The sequence below is a fragment of the Otolemur garnettii genome, unplaced genomic scaffold (assembly GCF_000181295.1).
Source record: "Otolemur garnettii isolate 467f Iridium unplaced genomic scaffold, OtoGar3 scaffold00033, whole genome shotgun sequence".
NCBI classification, from domain to species: Eukaryota; Metazoa; Chordata; class Mammalia; order Primates; family Galagidae; genus Otolemur; species Otolemur garnettii.
The window spans coordinates 2,729,996-2,735,760 of NW_003852428.1; positions in this window are offsets into that span (position 1 = coordinate 2,729,996).

Here is a 5,765-nt window from a genome sequence, read left to right on the forward strand (position 1 = left end):
CACAATCAGAATTCAGGGAGGGAGCTGATTTGAGACCTGTCAAGATTTTCAGCACAAGAATGCCTGAGTTTTCCCAATGCCCAAGTAAATCTTTGGAAACCAACTGTGGTTGTGTAAACTTTAAAGTTAGGTAACAAAAGGCTTGCCTGGGTGTAAAGTTATTGCATTGAGGAAGTCTCTATGGGATAAACTGCCAAAGACAAAGACGAAGGCTAATGATAAACATAATGGCCATCTAGATGAGACAGATTCTGGCTTGAGTAACTGCCAGTGGGACACTGCAAGGGATGGAATCAACTAAGAGCACTGAAAATCAGCATAGGTAACAGAATTAGCTTTACCCATCTTTGCTAAAATAGTCCTAAAGCCAAATTAAATGTATATGAGCCATGCATAAATTTTTATTCTGTTTTCTTCCAAAATACATTTCTCCTGGCTCCAATACAAGAGGAGCTTTCAAATCAACTATTGAGTTCCGGAAAGCATAGATTTACAAAGAGAAGAAACCATCTGTAATGTCTCTCTTCTCCATTATAAACTTCTCATAAGGGGTTTTTGAACCATTAATAGTATTTTTAAAAATATATAATTAATTTATCTCTACAATATGTTTATTTTCTAACTTTTAGGTTGTTTTTAATAGTCTTATTTATTTTAATGTGTGTTATGTCATTAATGTATTCATATAATGGATAGTTTTTGCTGTTATTCTATAAAAATGAACAGAGCAACATACTCAGCTCTGTTCTAAGTATTTTATACATTGTGGTGAACAGTGAGGAATGCAGTGTCCTAGTCACTGATTTCCCTTCTTTGGCCAGCCACCTTTAATGACAGATTTTAGGGGATATAAGGTCTTATCATTTCAACCCAACTAAAGAAAACTTGGAAAGGAACATTCTTCCTCCCAAGTTCCTACAAGTGATCAGTTGAGATTGTTGCTCATTCTGCCTTGAGAACTGAATGACTTCTTCAGCTCATTTTTTCTTTCGTCTCCTCTGTTACACAGGTGTTAATCCTGAGTGCTTAAAACATCATGCATGCTAAACTTTATGTCAAGAGTCTACAAGTAGAAGAACACAATGAGCAATAATACAAAAATTTTTTAAATATTAGAATAACGTTTTAATATGGGGACTATAAATATTTCCATTTCAAGATAAGGAAACACAGAAATACATATATTTTCCAATAAATAAGTAAACATGTATCTCTGTTAAAGCCTTCAACAAAATGTAGAGACTAATATTTTAAGAAATTTTAAAAAGTACACTAGGGAGCAGACAGATGAAGGAAAACAGCACATTTAGACCATTTTCTATCTGATCAGACAGCATGCCTATGGTATAAGGACCATTATTATTATTTTTTTTTTGGCAGTTTTTGGCCAGGGCTGGGTTTGAACCCCCAATCTCTGGCATATGGGGTCAGCGCCCTACTCCTTTGAGCCACAGGTGCCACCCAGGACCATTATTTTTAAAGATAACAATACTTTAGTTTTTTTCTACCTTATCATTTTGGGAAAAAACAAACATCTGTCATGTCCAAGCATCTAGTCTTGTTCATTATTTCAGACATTAGGCCTATCGACTTATCAATGTGTGTCTTTATAGATCACAATCTATTTCCCAACTTTAAAATACTTTTTCTTAAATCATCCCCTATCTCCTCTTACTTAAAGACCGTATGCTAGATTTAAAACCCCACATTACTCAAATTAGCTATTTATTCTAGAGGGGCTTGAAATCCAGAAGCTTCAGTGATTCGTCACAACAAAGGATGATTTGATAATCTGACATGCTCTCCTTCAGTCTGGTGGCTCCTTTCTTGGGAGTCACTCATTAATCTAGTCCCCTCCACTGTGTGGCATCATCATTTCAAGCTGCAAGGTGCAGCTGCTTCCAACTCACTTTAGTATGGAAAGCAAAAGATAAAATATTATCCACCCTAAGAGGAATGCATATAGATTTGTTTAAAGTTCTTTAGTAACAAGTAAGCTCTACGTAAATGTAAGAAGCCCCCAAATCATCCTGTTATTGTATTTCTTAGAAGGAGAAGCACACCAAATATTTATGTAATATGATAATGCTACAGTCCTCCACTCAAACCAACATTATGGATAAAATGATGATGTACCATATCTCCCAGAAGGAGTCACGGGAGCCAATAAATGAATGAGTTATGTGAAGTCATTCTGAATTCTCCAAATCTCAGTAAGGAAAATACTATTGTGAAATCATGGATCCTCAACACATTTTTTTTTTCCTTTTCTTTTAATGTCCTATTTATTTTTGGTTGAGTCAAAAACTTATCAGTTAGTGGTCTAAAAGTATTGAGAAGAATTTGCCTTTATTAAAGTGCCACTGGTCTTCAAATGAAACATCCTTCCATGTTGATAATCTTCTAAAAGACTTTTGGAAAATTTCACAGTGTGAGACCCAAATAGTATCCTGAACATTATGAATCCTCAATAGCTATTTGCTTAAGGATTAAACATTACAAGGTCTTTTAAAAATATAGTCAGAATTGCAGAGCATACATTTCCTTACCCCAGAGATCCATTAGTTTTCTAGACTTTTATAATTGCAACTGTGCCCCTCAACAATTAGATTTTGTTATCGTTTGGAAGTCTAAAGCCTTGGATTATGCAATTTATAGGACTAAATATTGAATTAAATAGTATAAACATATATCAAGTGTACACAAACTAGAAGACACCAAAGTTATTAAGAAAACCAAATAAAACAAAGACTGTCAAACATGACTTTTTCTTAAAAAATTATTTTTAGTAAAGTATTAAGAATATAGAAGAAAACTATGCTTATAGATTACTATTGTTCATTTATACACTCAAACATTAGAAAAAATTTAAAGAAACTGCACTAAGATTCAAACAGATGTTTCCTTTATATAAGTCCTTTTTAGTGAATGTCCTATATTTGAATATATAGAATAAATACATAAAATCTATGTATCTCAGACACAGATTAGAATGGCTGATTATTTTATTTGTTTGTTTGTTTATTTATTCATTTATTTTTAGATAGAGTCTCACTTTGTTGCCCTGGGTAGAGTGCTTTCGTGTCGTAGCTCACAGCAACTTCAGTCTGTGAGCTCAAGCAATCCCCTTGCCTCAGCCTCCTCAGTAGCTGGAACTACAGGTGTCTGCCAAAATATCCAGCTATTTTTAAAGACAGGGTCTTGCTCTTGCTCAGGCTGGCCACCTACTCCTGAGTTCAGGCAATCCACCTGCCTTGGCCTCCCAGAGTGCTAGGATTACAGGCTTGAGCTACCAGACCTGGCCAGGAATGGCTGATTTTTAAAGTCATTTCCTAAGCATTGCAATTATGATTCCAGCTAATTGCTGTCTAGCTCTTTTTCAAGTATCATAAACTAGTATCATGGATTGTCACCACATTTTTAGAGACAAATTTCTCATATGGGTCATAAGGTACATAATTGTCTTGGGCACATAGGTTTCATGCTAATGATTCTATTATTGACTCAGTTAAAGATAATCTTGTTATGGCATGAAAACTAGGTGCTTCGCCTTGCTCTGTTCAGTTCCTTCAATTGATAATCAAAATATATTTCTCTCTGATTGTCTTACAGAGGGGACAATTGTGTTCTGATGTTAGCTGTAATCAACTATGGAAACCGGGGCCGACAATACACTGTTTCCTATTTCACAGTTGGGCTTTCCAACTGTTCCTTCTGTTAGGGTATATTTGGAGTATGGTAGGAAAGGGGTAGAAACCTTATAATAAAAAAACTGATATTAAGATGATTGATGTATCTGGCAATGACATACTAAGACAGAAAGAAACAGAGGATAACAGGCAACAGACATGATGGTATAGACATCAAATGTATTGAAAAAAGTGGCCGGAAAACAAGAACAAGCCAGAAGTTTGATCTGGATCCAGAGAAAAGAGCTTGATGGTAAACAACTTATGAGAGCACAAAATTTGCATGTTTTCTAGCTACCCTTTACTTCACAAAAAATAAATTAAAGAAGAAAAATAAACATGCATGCACTGGTTATTTGAGTCACAAGCATTTTCCAAAGCACAAGATTGCTATCATGCTGTACTGTGTTTGTAGAGCCAAAATGTAAATGCTTAATGCAAATTTAATGTATATATGAAATTAAAAAGAATAGTTCAAAATGTGAGTCCAGCATTTATTTATATCTGCCCTTATATACTGATGTTGACACTCTATGGACAAAGAAAACTAGTACACAGCTTGGACACTTGTAGCATATCTCACAGGAGAATCCCTTAACCCAGAGACATTTAACTCCTCCTTAAAGCCGCCAAATGGCTGGGATTATAACCTGGCTCAGGCATATTCACTGCTGTATCACAGTGGAAATATGGTGCTGCTAGGAAACAAAAGTATCACTAAGAAGAGGACCAGTGAAATCCAGGGAAACATTAAATGATGTATTTCTTTTTCTGGAAGCAAAAAAAGATAAAGCATGAGATAAGACAGGGTCTTATACACAGCAGGGTGTGTTAGGAGGTTCAAAAAGGAAATATCTAAATTCCAATTCCAGGCATCTGTACTCCAAGTTCTTGCATATCGTTATATTTAGATGTAAATGACTCCTCTTGCAGTAATTTAAAAAATAATAGCTCAATTTTCTCATCTTAATTGTTACTGATACACAGCACTACAAAAAACAGTCCTCAGAGTTAAGTCTTGCTGAAATGATATACAGCTCATTAATCAGATTCTAATATGTGTGAATAGCTTAAAAAGCATAGAGGCAAATTTTTAATGTGAGAAATGGAAGATTGAGGGACAGCAAAATTTTAGAGATTTTTTTCCCCTAGATTTGTTAATAAAGTATATGATGTGGTAATTTTTATTTGTAAAAATAAACTGTATGGAATAATTGTGGATAAGAATATTGCAAAGAACACATATAAGTTGAACCAATTTGTTACTATTTTTCCCACCTATTCATGGACTTTATCATTGCTCTTTCCGTTCATGTATTTTCAATCCCCTTGGCTTCCACTCTCTCTGTAGCTTTCCCTCTCTTCACAGATACCACCCACACACACACACAATATTAGCTCCATGTAAGAAGCTGAGAATACTGCATGCCTCCATCTCTAAATACTTATGTATTTTAGCAGTAGAAAAGTCAGCACCGCAGTTGTCAAACTCAGAACATGTACACATCATATTTTATCTAATTTTTTTCAACCATACAATTTTGTCATTTAACTCAATTATGTTCTCGATGACATTTTCCCCTCCATTATTGGACTAATCCTAAATTCAGGATAATATGGTTGATGGAGAGATATAAGGTGATTCTGGAATTTGATGTGAAGTGTTCTAAAGTTTGAGTGTCAAAGAGGCTTGTCCTGCTAGGCATCAAATTTTCTAATAGTCTACGTGTATGTGTACAAACATGCAGGTTATATATAGATTGTGTAACAGCACGAAGGACAGAATTCCATACAGTGGAGGGCTATTAAATTCAGCAATACTATGTTTTATCTGTAATATCTATCTAGAATAATAAAACACAGAGGAAAAATGAGATAACTATATATATATATATATATATAAAATTATTCTCAACCAATGTGTTGATGGTTATTTACAAAATATTATTATATGCATTATTAATCTACTCATGCAATTGGTGAATATTCGATGAATGTCCATTATATATTGGGGCTTATAAAATAAGCTAAGGATATATTGATAAAGTCATAAGAAAGCTTCTTTTTTTTTTTTTT